Source organism: Mirounga leonina, unplaced genomic scaffold (assembly GCF_011800145.1).
Source record: "Mirounga leonina isolate KUSES-001 unplaced genomic scaffold, KU_Mleo_1.0 Mir_95, whole genome shotgun sequence".
Classification (NCBI taxonomy): domain Eukaryota; kingdom Metazoa; phylum Chordata; class Mammalia; order Carnivora; family Phocidae; genus Mirounga; species Mirounga leonina.
The window spans coordinates 7,551,569-7,567,472 of NW_023270865.1; the positions used below are offsets into that span (position 1 = coordinate 7,551,569).

Below are 15,904 nucleotides of genomic sequence, written 5' to 3' on the forward strand. Positions count from 1 at the left end.
AACATTCTTTCCTTCCCTCATTTCCCTCAGGTCCCATTTTCTCGTGGAGGCTTTCCCTGACCACCTCACACAGAGCCATGACACTCCTCCCCACCCTGGCACCCACCCTCAGCCCTCTCCATAGCATGCACCCCCTCTGATATCTACACATTCAGGTAGTGGCAGTGATGGAGACGCAAGATTTTACCCACTCCATTCACTGCTGTACCCACAGCACTTAGAGCAGGGCTTGGAACGTGGCAATCCCTCAACCATATTTACTGAATGGCTGAAGGAATAAATGCTTCCCCACACCCAGGACCTCCTCTCAGACCCAATGAAATCACTCTCCATCTGCCCTGTGACACCAACACTGAGTCTGACCCTGGTGAGCGGGACTGCCTGGGAAATGGAGCACCCAGATTTTGGCCGGGGAAGACAACAATTGCCTGGACCACCCTAATCTGCTGAAGGCCAGGAAAGGGTGGTTTTAACAGGAAGCAGTGAAGAGTTGGATAAGATGACCAAATAAGAAGAAAAGGAGAAAGGAATCATCTGTGAAAATATCTGTGGCACAGAAAGAGAACAATCGAATCTGAGAAGAACCCCTGCGTGCAAAAGGATAGGTTTGCACAGTGTGGGGTGCAGAGACACCAGGTCCATGCAACATATTTTGGAACCAGCATTTTAAAAAAAGAGCTACAGTTGGGACACCTGGATGGCTCAGTCGGTTAAATGTCTGCTTTCAGCTCAGGTCATGATCCCAGGGTCCTGGAATTGAGCCCCGCATCGGGCTCCTTGCCCAGTGGGGAGCTCGCTTCTCCCTCTCCCTCTGCCTGCCGCTCCCCCTGCTTGTGCTCTCTCTCTCTGACAAATAAATAAATAAAATCCTTAAAAAAATTTAAAAAAGAGCTACGGCAATATTGGTATAACTTCCAAAAGAAGTACAGTGTCTTTATCATTCATATTATCATTTCATTGTATTAAGGGGAGAGCTCGAACAAGAGGACCTAGAAACACATTCACGAGCAATACAAAAAAGAAACCGCAAAAAGCAATAAACATGAAAAAAAAATGTGTTTCACCTCACAAGTCATCAAAGAAACACACATCAGAACAATAACAAAACAATTTCCCTATACACTGGGTAGGATTATCTAAATGATAATATCCGATGAATTTCAGAACAAGCATGGTGGGAGGATAAAATTCGCATAAGATTTCAAAGGAAAATTTGGCACTAGATATCAAAAGGTTTTTAAAATTCATACTGTACTATTCAATGACAATGTTTATACTTTACTCCAATTCGCCCCGCAAGGCTTTTTGAACATAAAAGATTGTTGCTCCCGGTAGGTGCCCGAGCTAGGGTTGGAACTCAGGCTCTGTCTGCTCCAGAGCTCAGGGACCTACCAGGTTCTCCGCCTGCCATACACGCAGGGAAGTGGATCTGCAGAGCGAGGAGTAGAGACTTGACATGTAGAACTCTCCGTCTATCGGCAGATCGGGGTGCAAAAACACTTTCCCTGTAAGTGGTGAAATCCATGCTTTGACCCTCGGAGCACCTGACCCTAGATAATTCCCAGCCAAGTGAGACAGTGCGTTGAGCATTTAAAACCCAAGCACAGACGACTCCCGACTATAGGAACACATTACCAATTCACATCACAATGACATACTTAGGAAGGTTATCTTAACAAGAAATTTCCTGACACTCACATGAATAAATGCATGTACACATCTGAATAGATTTAAGGATGCAAGCTTGCTCTAGAACTCTTTGCTAAAAGGGGGATTGCACGGGAGATACAAAACACCAATTACCTTGCAGGCTCAATCTTAAACAATTTAGCATTATTTTGAAAGCCCTTGTCATAACAGAAAACAAGCCAGGCTTTGCCGAAGCTCTGCCAAGGCTCAGCCCCCACCTCCAGTCAGCCCACCGCCGTGGGATTTTATAAGGTTAGTCGCAAGCGTGGACAAGACAACTGCAATTCGAGCTGTTCTCTCGGAATTATTATGTTTCGAAGTCGAGAGCCCAGCAAGTGGCAGTGCTAATCAAGCAAGTGACAGTATTAATCTCCTTTGGCTTAGCTCAAAATAGGATAAGCCACAGGTAACCCCGAGTCCTTCCCTCCCCTTCTCAAGCCATTAGCTGAACATCGTATTTCTTTCTGCTGCCGGCACCCCCAGCAGCACAATTCAAATGGGGAGAGAACACACGTGATGAGAACAGCTTACTAACTCCATCTGGGAATTTCTGTGCTCACCTATGGCTGATTTTAAGGCATTCTCCCAATTTACCAAAAGTCACAAGAGGATAGCCTGCAACCAATTATCCTGCATGTGTCTTAGGAGGATGATTGGCTAAGAACATTAGTATTTAAATTTAAATTGTGTGTTACAATGACGGAAGAGAGGCTTATGCTGAGGGAAGTTTCAGAGAGTGATTTAAATATGGATGAGTTGTTGGGAAAACACAAGTGTTGCTATTCTGTGGAGTAGCTCAGCCACGATAAGGTGCCACGAATGAACTAGAACTGAAGTGTCAGATCTCTTGAGACTTGGCCGAGCTCTGCCATGAAGGAAGGGTGGAAAGAACAAACCCACTATGAACGTGGGAGTCGTTCTCTAGAGATTACCTAGTGATCACAAATCTAAGGTCTATAATCACTTATCAAAATGAAGAAATGTCCCTCAACTCTAATGTCCACCCCTTAAAACTCCAAGCGCCCCTTAATTTAAAGGCCAACAGCCTGGCAATTTCCCTTTTAAAGGTTCTTCGCTATTTCATGCACATGCCCATGTGCCCTCCTTTCCAGGTTTGTAAGAATCTTTAGAATTCTTCTATCCACGTTTGCAAGAATCCAGAGTCATTTCTTTGAGCATCTTACGGAGAACAGGAATGGAGGTGCAGGACATCACTTCCTTTGCCAGATTCCAGCTCTCATCAAGCACAGAGCCTGAATCTTCACTGCTTATTTTCCAGACCTGAAAGGCATCCTTATTTCTCTTCTTCCTGGATCCAGCCCACACGCTTCAGGATGACGCTGTGTCCTCTCCTTCTGAGTTGCAGATTCTAGCACAAGTCTCGGGATCTATAGTCCCTTTGGACAAGGAAGTTAGGGAAGAAATTACCTTGAATGTACTTTCCCACACTCCTCCACTGGGCAGAACTCAATCAAGCCAGTGAACACCTGGCCCAGGGACAGCCAATCAGCCGGCTGACCAGCAACCTGAGCCAGAATCTCAGCAGCAGGGGACTTGGGGAGGACGGTGAGTTCAAAGGACAGTAAGATGCAATCTGGAGATGGAACTGGATGGTTGGACGATGTAACACATGCTGTTTTCACAACACACACTACAGAGTGTAACGTTTGCCAGGACTTCTGGGCCTGGGGGAGGCACGGGAGCTAGTGATGTAAAATTACAAAGGCTGAATACCGAATAAGCCCCCAAAAGAGAGTGCGAGTGGCCCAATGGGTGGAAGAAAGAGGGAAGGACTGACATGCCTACTGTCAGGGTGAGGTGTGGCCTTTCCCAGGCTCCTGTGTCTGCATATCCTACAAGAAAACCCTAAATACTTAAAGTAACACGAGTGAGTCAGTCCTCTTCAAACCAAAGTGCCCGAGGAGGACGTTAATTAAATGGTATTTAAATTAATAGTGAAGAGTAAAAAAGGTGTCAAAACTAATTTACAACTGAATTATCATTATATAATTATTTGTATATTAGTATCTTAAATACTTTCCCTTTAAAAAATTCCATTTCTTTTTTTTAATTTAAATTCAATTAATTAACATATAGCGTATTATTAGTTGCAGAGGTAAAGTTTAGTGATTCATCAGTTGCGTATAACACCCAGTGCTCATCACATCATGTGCCCTCCTTAATGCCCATCACCCAGTTACCCCATCCCCCCACCCACATCCCTCCAGCAACTGTTTGTTTCTTATGATTAAGGGTCTCTTATGGTTTGGCTCCCTCTCTGATTTCATCTTGTTTTATTTTTTCCCTCCCTTCCCCTGTGATCCTCTATCTTGTTTCTTAAATTTCACGTATGAGTGAAATCATGTAATTGTCTTTCTCTGATTGACTTATTTCGCTAAGAATGATAATTATACTTTATATATATTGATAAATATCCCTTTTACATAATGCAATTCTAGGCCCAGAACTAATCTCACTGTTAAGGAGTAACCAGCTTACGTAATATGTATGAATTTCTGTGGATTGTCTTTCACTCCAGTTATATCTAAAATGGTCTGGTGGAAAAAGGAGAGATAATAGGGCCCAGCTGTATTTTAATAAAGGTAACTGACATGCAACTAGTGTTGATTGCTTGTGATGACTGCTTTTGAGAGACTGAATATATAAACAGACAATGACCCGAGTATATGTATAAAAATAGAACTCTTGGGCGCCTGGGTGGCTCAGTCATTAAGCGTCTGCCTTCGGCTCAGGTCATGATCCCAGCGTCCTGGGATCGAGTCCCACATCAGGCTCCCTGCTCAGCAGGAAGCCTGCTTCTCGCTCTCCCACTCCCGCTACTTGTGTTCCTGCTCTTGCTCTCTCTCTGTCAAATAAATAAATAAAATCTTAAAAAAAAAAATTTAAAAAAATAAAAATAAAAATAGAACTCTGCAGCAACCAGCCCAAGAAACTAACCCATTACCTGTGTAACCAGCCCAGGAAGCTAGCCTGCTCTTTGTAAGTCAGACGTGTAGGGAGTCCACCACTATCTTTAATAGCCATCCCATCCAGGAAGCCAAACAATGACTTCTGTAGCAATCGGTCCAAAATGGCCAGGACTTGATTAATAACTGGCTAATTTTTTGCCACTTTCAACTTAGGACCAACCAAAACAGTCAAATGCTCACCCCTAACAACATAGAATGCCTTGTCTCCAGTTGGCCCACTCCAGCTTCCCCAGGCCAAGGCCTCCAGTCAGGGCGCCCTGAGCCATCCCTATTTTCCCTGTAAATCTTTCCCACTCCTCAGTGGGTTGCCTTTGAGTCTCCGCCAAACACAAGTCATGGTGGCTGACTCCCTGACTATAGCAAATCAGGAATCAAGAGCCTGTTTTTGTTCTCATTGGGTTGGTCTTGTTTATTTCCACACTTTTATGGATACTTCTAAAAAGAATTCTTTTTTTTTTTTAAAGATTTTATTTATTTTTTTGTCAGAGGAAGAGAGAGATAGAGAGAGTGCACAAGCAGGGGGAGCAGGCAGAGGGAGAAGGAGCTGAGCAAGGAGCCCGATGCAGGGCTCTCCTGGGATCATGACCTGAGCCGAAGGCAGACATTTAACTGACTGAGGCACCCAGGCGCCCCTAAAAAGAATTGTTACAAAAACAAGCAAAACAGTAAAGCAAAGAAGGTCAAGATGAGGTGACTGTGACTAGCATACCCGGATATAAGAACCTCGAGTGCTATCCTCTGTGCCATTTTGTCTGAAAGAATGACTTGTGTCCAAATCCATCCTATGTGTGCATACGTTTAGGAGTCGTTTCTGTAAAACACTGTTTCCACAGTGTGTCATCTCCTCATCAAAACTTCCAACGTGCTTCCAAATGATACGATGAAAGGATTTATAAAAAAAAAAAAAAGTTGGGCCAACCTAGAACCCCCCTCCCCCCACCAAGTCATCACAAAAATTAGAAATAGAAGGACTGCAGAAGATGTCCTTACTCTATCTTCCGAATTTCTTTTAAAGAGTCTATTAAGAAACATGAAAGTAATATTCCAACAAAAGAGGGAAAAAGAAAGACCAGAGCCACATGTCAACAACTCCCCATTTCTCACTGAATCTCAAGCCATGTCCCTTAATGCCCCACTGTGGGGTTTCTTCAGGTACTAGCTGCCCAGGGGTGATGGTACCCCAGGAAGGGGAAAAGAGCAAAGGACCATGGCAACAGAGAAAAGGTGTTAAAATAACAAAAGCAACACAATTTTCCTCCCAGGAATCGTCACTCGTGGAAGGAATGAGTACACAGGAATCCAGATGTGGAAATTAAGCAAAAAGCCTCGCAAAGGGGAAACTGCAAAGAAGCAAGCCCATTGCAGGTAAATTAGTTATCCAAGGATGGCAGGTAGTTAAAACCCAAGCACACATCCCCCCAATGGTCTGTGGGTCTAGTTCTGCTGAGAAACGTACTTTTCACAATATGCCTTGAACCTGTCTGCAAGAATTACCTGAGAAGCAGAAAGATGGCATTTTAAATTTTAGTGACACATTAATGAACAAGGTAATACTCTTGACAGATAGAGAGAAATGTTCCCCACATCAAGCTAAGCAAGAGCTCCCCAGATCAAAATACAAGCCATGTAACCGGCCTTGGCAGGCCCACCGCACACCAGAGCGGCTCATCAGAGGCCACATGGACACTGACATATTTACTACTTGCACTGTCCTTGGCAGATGACTGCCAGAAGATTCAAGCTTTTGTCTGGGAGTCGAGGGTTAATAGGATTCCTTAACTGCAGGATCAGTTATAATAAGGTCCTACCTTTGTAAAAGTGGTGCTTCTTCAAGCTTAGTAACTGATCTTCCGGTTTGCAATGGTATAATCTCAGAGGTCAACGATTCAATGTACAAAGCAAGAACACAAGGGGGTGTAGGTTTCCCATGTAGTAGGGTATTTTATGGTCACGAACATGTCCCCAGACACGTTCTGTGTCATCTTCGGCCAATCGCCAGAGCCGGGGGCGGGGGCGGGGAGGGTGGCCTAGAGCCCCCACCCCTGCAGGCTTCTTCTCATGGTGGTCAGGCCTCCTGAAGACAGCTTGAGCAGTAACTAGCTCAGGGTCACTGTTAGGGGTTGAATTGTGTCCCTTGAAAATTCATATGTTTAGATCCTAGCCCCCAGCACCTCTGAATGTGACCTTATTTAGAAATAGAGTCGTTACAGATGTAAACTGTTAAGATGAAGCCATTAGGGTGGGCCCTAATCCATTACTGGTGTCCTTATAAAAGCGGGAAATTTGGACACACAGACATGCATACAGGAAGAAGCCCATGTGAAGACAAAGAGACCGAGAAAGACAGACACTACATGGAATCACTTATATGTGGAATCTAAAAAAATAAATGTCAGACTCATAGAAACAGAGCACAAAAGTGATCGCTAGGGGCTGGGAGGCTGGGGAAACAGGGAGAGGTTGGTCAAACTTCCAGCTCTAAGAAGGTCTGAGGGTCTCGTGTCGCGTGGTGACTACAGCTGACAACACTGTACTATATAAGTGAAATTTGCTTTAAGAGAACTTAAGTTTCGGGGCGCCTGGGTGGCTCAGTCGTTAAGCGTCTGCCTTCGGCTCAGGTCATGGTCCCAGGGTCCTGGGATTGAGCCCCGCATCGGGCTCCCTGCTCCGCGGGAAGCCTGCTTCACCCTTTCCCACTCCTCCTGCTTGTATTCCCTCTCTCGCTGTGTCTCTCTCTGTCAAATAAATAAATAAAATCTTTAAAAAAAAAAAAAAAAGAGAGAACTTAAGTTTCTCTCACACAAAAAATAGATAGGGGAGGTGTTGGATGTTAGATGTTAATCAAGCCAATGGGGGGAATTCTTTCGATGTATATGTGTATCAAGTCATCACAGTGTATGCTTCAAAGATCTTACAATTTTCTATGTTAATTATATTTTGATAAAACTGGAAAAAAAATAGAGTCAGAGGAGGGGTGATGCTTCCACAAGCTGAGCAGACCACCAGAAGTGGGGGGGGGGCAGAGTTTCCCCCACAGCATTGGAAGAACCAGCCATGCTGACCCTTGACCTCCACACTCCAGGCTCCTGATTCCCGACACAATACCTTTCTCCTGTTACAGCCACCCAGTTTTGGGGTGCTTTGTTACAGCAACAATCTCCTTTGTCACTCTTTCAAACATCATCTCAACTCCCAGTCACCAGCCACATCACCACTGGTACAAACCCTTGACCTGGAGTGAAAATTGAGACTTTCCATAAGTTTCCAGCACATTCTTCTTTGGTATATTCTGTCAACCCATCAGCTCTTCTTATACTCAGAAACTGCTCATTTCATATTCTAAAACATTAACTTGTATTTCAGCTAAGGTGCTATGGTCACTGGAATGTCAAAAAGCAAGTGATTCTGGACTATGACATTTTCTTGCTTAAGGCCATTGGTTTGTAAAGCATTCTAATTAAGGAATCAAGAGAAGAACTACAGAGAACAAGGAAGTGAGAGAAAAATGTAAGGAAATTCTAAACAGCTGCTCTTTTCACCCATCAGATCCCCGTGAAAATGAACATTAAGCAGCCACCTATTGATGGTTCCTCTAAAATCCAAGATGGCGGTCCTGAAAGTGTTCTCTCCACCCAGTGGCATCAGCAGCCAATTCTCAGGCCCTACCTCAGACCTACTAAATCGGAAGGGGTGGGGTCCAATTCCTGTGATGGAACAAGTCTTCCAGGTGCTCTGATGCCTGCTAAGGCATGAGAACCACTCCTACACTCAAAGCCAGGAGGCAACTCGGTGCCAGCTGATTGCAAATTCAATTAAGAATGCCCAAGAACGTCGTGTTAAGAAGGATTCTGAAGCAGACTCTGAGCTCTGATTTTAAAAGGACTCTCTTGGGCAAGAAAGAGAAGGGGACAGGAGCTGGAAAGCCACCTGCCAGCCATCCCATGAGTCTCACCATGAGTCCTTAGCTACCACCACTGCATCCTTCCTCATATCAATGATTCCAGATAAAAAATGTCCCAAATTTCTGAAGTGACTTGGACCCTATACATACTGACATAAAAATAAAAAGAAGAAATAAATAAAAAGCTTGCTTTCGGTTCTGAGACAAAACTCGAAATAAGTACCTGATAGCAGTGCTCTTTTTTCTACTGAATATTTATTTCCCCCTTTTCTCACCATACTTTGCTTCTCTTTCAGGATGGCATTATTTTGGTGATGGGATAAGAGAAATGGAGTTGCACTTCACCTAATTCAGGAAAACAATGTACAAAATTTGAACTCATAGGATCGTTGAAGTCAAAAGTTACTATTTTCACTGCATTTACATGATAAAGGATATTCTTTGGTTTTTAAAAGGATTTACAAAAGAGTTCTTCAGAAGATTATATTCCTCTGAGGTATTTCCTTTCTGATTTATTTTTTTAACTTTTCAGAATTTATTTATTCTTCTTAAGTAGGCTCCAGGCCCAATGTGGGGCTCAAACTCAAGACCCTAAGATCAAGAGTCACATGCTCTACTGACAGAGCCAGCCAGGTGCCCCTGATTTGGTTTATTTTTCAAAATCACCTACTGCTTCCTGTCATTTTCAAACCTGAATTCCTGGGATCGGGGACTACAGCCAGAGGACAGCCCACCAGCGAACCTTCTCTTCCCCACCTGCCCACAACCAGCACCCCCTTAGGGTCAGGTGGAGTCACTCATCCTCCGCTGTCTCTCAAAGTGCTTTCCTTTATCATACCCAATGCCCTGCCCTCCCGCACACTCAGGTAACATCTTCCCTTCCTTTGGACCCCTGCCCTGGCCCCTTTGCCTCCCCACCTCCTTTCCTGTCCAACCCAAACTTGTGCCTCGTCTCTCAATCTCCTGTGCCTTCTAACCTCTGCCTTTACTTCCCCTAAAGTTGCACACTTCGTCCTATGGGTCTTGCATATTCCAGTCTGCCCCACCCTCCACCCCCAGGGAAGCCACTTCCATCTTCTCTCCCACAGCAGCAAAGCAATGAGTCAACAAATTCAGTGTAAGAACAGATTCCTTCCTGGGAGAAGGCGGCCAGTTCGTTCCTCTCCTATTCCTTCCTGGGAGCCTTGCATGCAAATTTCTTACCTGTGAAGGGTCATTCCCAGCCTCAGGGAAGCTGGAATGATCTGGGAACCCCAGAGAATATACACGACATGCACAGATTGAAAAACTAGGAAATCTGGATTCTGCCACTCAGCAGCCCCTAATGAAGTATGTGGCCAGGGGCACTGTATCTCTGGCCTGCGCTTGGGCCATAGGATCTCCATCACCATTCTTCTTAGGAGTAATTCACATGAGGATCCACTAAACTGGCTTAAAGCATTAGCCAACCTCAGCACAATCTCAACGGTCTTATTAATCTTTTGCTCTGTCCTCCTAAGATATTCCTCTGATCCTTGTATTTTCTAGTACAAATGACAGGAGGCATCTTTATCTTATTTATAGCTCTAAATAAATTGGTATGAGCATCAACCAAACATACTTATTTTATTTCCCAAGACATATACCCCCAGAAAATGTCAAGGAAATGATCTTTGAAAAATGCACATCCGAATGCAATATAAAATATTTAAGGGAATGACTGTGCTCTTGGTTTCCATTTTCTGTTAGATTATTCTACAGACTCTTGTAAAAGTAAAGTCAGTGCTTTTAAAGGCAGAAAATGGCCAGAAGTTAAGAAAAGCCTTCAAAGCCCCAGGGTTCTCCTTGATTTCACTTTTACTTTCAGCATTTTGCCTTGAATGAACAACCTCAAATAACGGAGATATTCAAAAATTGACGGACAGTACTTAGCAAAGTAAAACTCAGATAAATATGGTGAGAACCAAGCCACTCACCAATGGCTTGAAAATTCATGGCTGCACTTGGTGCTTCTTGACAAGGTGTCTCTTGCTGCCACTTCCAGTGCATTCTTCCCATTCATCCACCTTCCCGAAAGTCTCTGCCCCGAATCATGCGGGCAACAAAAAGAATTCCAGAAAAGATTACTATTTAAGTCTCACCATAAATCCATTCAATTTAGTTGGCCAGGGAGTGGATAGTCACGTAGGTTAATTCATGTAACCCCCCAACAATCCTGGGAGGCAAGTACCATCTTATCTGCCTTCTAGGATAAAGTAACAGAAGCACAGGCAAGTCAAATATGTGGCTCAACACAGCACAGGAGTGGCCAAACCAGAGTCAGACCTGCCTGACCCCAGAGCCTGGGTGCTCGGCCACCCTGATACACTACCCCAACTACCATCAATCCACAGGCACTGATACTGGTCTCATAAATGATGTGTTAAGTGAAAATTTTCAAGGAACTGAAGTTCATCAAACTCATCTGTAAATTGCATTGGTACAAATGGCTATCAGGCAGAGCAGAAAGGTGGGGCTCATAAAAAATGAGGACTTCCTCAGGATCTATCTCTAAGAGTGGTGCAGGGAGGATGAGAGCCCCCAAGGGGACACACCAAGACCAAGTCGTATGGTCCAGGCAGTGAAGGGAGACCTGTGCAGGCAGCTCTGCAGTAGCCCCCTGCTCACAGCTCCTGGATGGCCATCTGGGGGCACAGCTAGAGGACAAGAGCACAGACTAGGGCAGCTGTGAGATGACCTAACTCCAACCCTCCTCTACCCACCTGGACAGACCCTCTCTAGATACGTGGGAAACTGAGGCTCCTCTGTCAAGACATTGTGCATTAGCCTCTTATCATTGGGACCAAGAATGTCCAATGAGGTCCAGCCATCACCAGAGCAATGGCACCCCCAGCCAGCTTCTGAGGTCTGCCGTGCTGGCCACGGCTCTCGCTGGCTGGACTGCCATTTGCTTTGGGTCCAATCCAGTGGGCAGCAGAGATGTTCTGAGCTCAGGCCCCAGGCTCAAGACAGCAGATCTCCGGGTGGACCGCTGGTGTTCTGTGCAGGAAGCCCAGACACGGGGGTGGTAACTGCAGGCATTTCAGTTGTCATCAAATAATATCAAAAATGGCTCCCGTAAGTGCAATTAGGGACCAAATCATCATGATGGCTGCTAGACATAAGCTCTCCATGGTGACATTAAAAGTATTCAAGCTACACAGATTGGCTGAAATATTTTTTAAAACATCCTACAGGAAGAGGGTACAAGAATCCATCGATGCCTGAATGCTTTCCCTTGGGGAAGATGTGTGACAACAGCCCTAAACCACCCGCGACCCATGGTAGGGCCTTGGACCTGGAGGATTTTGTTTGTCTGATGCTGGCTGTCAGGGTGAGAGCATTTGCCTCCACAGCCTTGGCATTTGCCTCAAGCCTCCCTCTGCCCAGTGGGGAGTCAGAACACCTAAGGGGCAGGAGCTGGGACTTCATTAAGCTCACAGAACAGCTTAATGAACACTTTGGAACCTGCTGGCAAATTAAGGCTATTTCAATAAAGGTCTTGTGTGGGACCGAAACTGGTTTGAGAATTGCTATAACAAAAACCAAGAAGCAAAATGTCAAGGCCCTGAGCTGCCTCAGACTTCTTTAGCTGCTACCCAAATCAATCAAGAAGAACCCAAGAGATGCACATGACCAAACAGGCGTAGGTCTGTTTTGGCCATGCCTGTGCCTATAAGCTTCATGGGGGAAGATATAGGGCAAGTTTCCTCAGCTCCAGAGAAGCCCCTAAAGCTAAAGACAGCTCCCTCCACCCCCCCATGGAGTCACCAGAAGAAACCCCCCCAAAGCCAGGAGGTCACATTCAAGGTTGCAGCACGGGAACATGGACTGGCCAAAAAACAATTTCAACACAGAACTGCTTCTCCCTGGTTGACCCTACATATTAAGCCGCCAACCCCAAATAAGGGGCGAGGCGTGGACGCCGGTCTCTGTTCCACAGGATGCGTCTTGTTAAAGTTGTCAAGAATAAGGCTCACTTCAAGAGATACCAGGTGAGGGGCGCCTGGGTGGCTCAGTCATTAAGCGTCTGCCTTCAGCTCAGGTCATGATCCCGGAGTCCTGGGATCGAGCCTTGCATCAGGCTCCCTGCTCAGCAGGGAGCCTGTTTCTCCCTCTCCCACTCCCCCTGCTTATGTTCCCTCTCTCGCTGTCTCTCTCCCTCTGTCAAATAAATAAATAAAATCTTAAAAAAAAGAGAGAGAGATACGAGGTGAAATTTAGAAGAGGAGAGGGTAAAACTGATAACTATGCTTGGAAACGCTTGGTAATTCAGGATCAAAATAAGTCCAGCACACCTATATACAGGATGATAGTTCGGGTGACCAACAGAGACATCAACTGTCAGATCGCTTATGACCCTAGAGAAGCAGACACGATAGTCAGTGCAGCTCATGCTCACGCACTCCCAAAGTATGGTGTGAAGGCTGGCCTAACCAGTCATGCTGCGGCATATTATACTGGCCCACTGCTGTCTTCTCGGTAGGTTTGGCATGGACGAGATCTAGGAAGGCCAAGCGGAGGTGAGTGGGGATGAATATGATGTGGACAGCACTGATGGTCAACCTGGTGGCCTCGCCTGCCATTTTCTTTAAGGATTGTTTTATTTATATATTTGAAAGGGAGAGCACATGAGCGGTGGGGAGGGGCAGAGGGAGAGGAAGAGAGAGAATCCTGAAGCAGACTCCCCGCTGAGTGCAGAGCCCAACGCAAGGCTCCATCCCAGGACCCCAAGATCATGACCTGAGCCCAAGTCAAATGCTTAACCGACTGAGCCACCCAGGCGCTCCCCCCCCCCAACTGTATTTGGATGCAGAGCTCGCCAGAATTGCGACTGGGAATAATGTTTTGGAGCTGTGGAAGGAGGCCTGTCTATCCCTCATGGCACCTAACGATTCCCTGGTTATGACTGGGAAAGCAAGGTATTCAATGCAGAAGGACATCGAAGCACATCATGGGTCAGAACACTGCAGATTATATGCGTTGCCTCATGGAAGATAAAGATGCTTACAAGAAACAATTCTCTCAATACACAAAGAACAAGGTAACTCCAGACATGGGGGAGGAGACATAGAAGAAAGCTCACACTGCTGCAAGAGAATCCAGTCCATGAGAAGAAGCCTAAGAAAGAAGTCAAAAACAAGAGGGGGAACCATCCCCAAATGGCTCTTACCCAGAGGAAAGATTCGGTAGCTCAGAAGAAGGCAAGCTTCCTTAGAGCTCAGGAGCAGGCTGTTGAGAGCTAATAAACCAAACCGCAATTTTCTGTGAAGATTTTTCAGATACAGACAATAATTATTCACCAAGCCAAAAAATAAAAATAAAAAGGAAAGAAGAAAGAAGCTCTTTTCCTCTTCCCCAAGATGAGTGTAGTCCAAAATCCCCATGAGAAGCAAAGAGGAGTCTCAGAATTCTGGGTCCCTAAAGTGGGGAAGGAGAAAAGTAGGTAGTCCTCAAAACCCAGCTTCAGGATTTCCTGCTCTTTCAGGGTGTTTGCTTAAACCAAGTTCCCTGGGTGCCCCCTTTATATCCAAGACCCTGCCTTAGTCTCCATCCTGACCTGCTTTCATTATACTGGGACGTATGTAGAAAAAGCACAGCATTTCAGGAAAAAGGCGAAAGGCACACAGAACAAAGGAGGGTCCCAGAGACTCAGCCAGTGTGTGTCCACGAAGAACGTTGGCCTGAGGAACATGGCACACTGTGGGCCAGAACCTTCGGGTCAGGAGCTCACGGGAGACACAAACTGTTTTTCTGTTGAACTTCACAGAGCTCCCAGAACTGCGCCAGGGGTCTGACCATTCAACGGCCTCCAAAGCCCATGCCACGGAGGACACAAGCCAAGACGTCACGGTCACGCATGCAGATTTGCAAATCCCAAATCCTGATCCGGAGGACAGAGCTGAATATATGTATCGGTCAATCCCGGGGAAAATGCCCTTCCCCTGTTCAGACCACTTTGGAAAAGACCTTGAAATAGAAGAGGCTTGTTGGAACTAAGTGCTGCCAGACAAGAAAACCCAGACTCGCTGAGGTGGCCTAACATCACAAAAGTTTCCTTGCTCAAGTGGGTCAGAGCCGCTCCCCCATCTTGCGGCTGTGTACGTCACCTAGAGCATGTCCAGAAAGGTGGCCACAGCCAGGGAATAGAGGACAAGAGGGTCACACGGGATGGCGTAACTGCTTCTTCCCACACCTCTTGCCAGTGCCATGGCCCAGCCTACCTGCAGGGAAGGAAGCCTGGGTAAGTGGGGAACAGTAAGCCCTCTGGATATGGTCTGTGTAGGGGACTGGTCATGAAGCCCGTGCTCCCAAGCTGTCCTCTCTGCCTCCCACTTGCACACCTGAGTTCCCACAGAGGGTCCTTCTGTGTGGGATTACAGTCCTTTTGGATTATACATGCCACCTGCAAGGGATGAAATGTAGTGTTATTATCAATGCCACTTTGAGGTACAGATCTGTGAGAAGCAATTCTAAAAATCCAGAAATCATTCCTGACCAAAGTCAGGGTCCAGGAGATAGAGATGGGTAAGGAAATCCACAAAGAGCTAGAATGAGAAAAGATGAACGTGAAAAAGAAAAGAAATTAATGAGAATATGAGCCTAATCAGGGTCAAGACAGGAAATGAGCAGCTAACCCCACACAGGGGTACCAACGTCAGAGGCTGGTGAGTGCAGGGCCAGGGGAGAGGTGGCAAGGAAGCAACCAAAGGAGCTGGAGGAACAGGGGAGACCCGGACACCTGCTCTCCTGAGCAGAGACCCGTGAGCATCACTATGAGGACCCAATGCGGGAAGAACAGGGCATAATCATGCGTGCCTCTAACGGGAAACCCAAGGACCTCAATTATGAGTTCAGTTCTAACTTCTCAGACCTCCCGCACAGCAAACCCTGCCACCCAGATCCACTCCCGTGCCTGCCCACACCTCCTTGCCTGCACTGGTCTCCACTGTTCACCCCAAAGGAAAGAAGGAATCTACCAGAACCCTTCCTCTGAGCTGGTTCCTGGATTCCTGGTCCTGTGCCTATTCCCTGTTCTCATGCTCTAGCATGAGAGCGAGGTCTCTTTTCACTTGTTTAATTGCCTAGAGAATGGGTCTTAAACTTGACCTTTCCTTGGAGTTCTTTCTCTCCGTCTGAGATCTTGACTTTTTCTTAAACCACTTTAAGGAAGTGCTCTGCATCCTGCTCTGCCTGCCTTACTTTAGACATCGGATAAAACCTCGATTCTCAGCATGAGGACATTTATCCCAACACGTCACTTTTTGATAAAGGTTAAAGCAATTGAAAGGAGCCTTTCCCCTGA

At 45.9% G+C, this 15,904-nt stretch overlaps 1 pseudogene; it reads left to right on the forward strand.

Moving 5' to 3' along the window:
* The first annotated feature begins 12,542 nt into the window (after positions 1-12,542).
* LOC118006265 lies at positions 12,543-13,844 on the forward strand (annotated as a pseudogene).
* Positions 13,845-15,904: the final 2,060 nt, after the last annotated feature.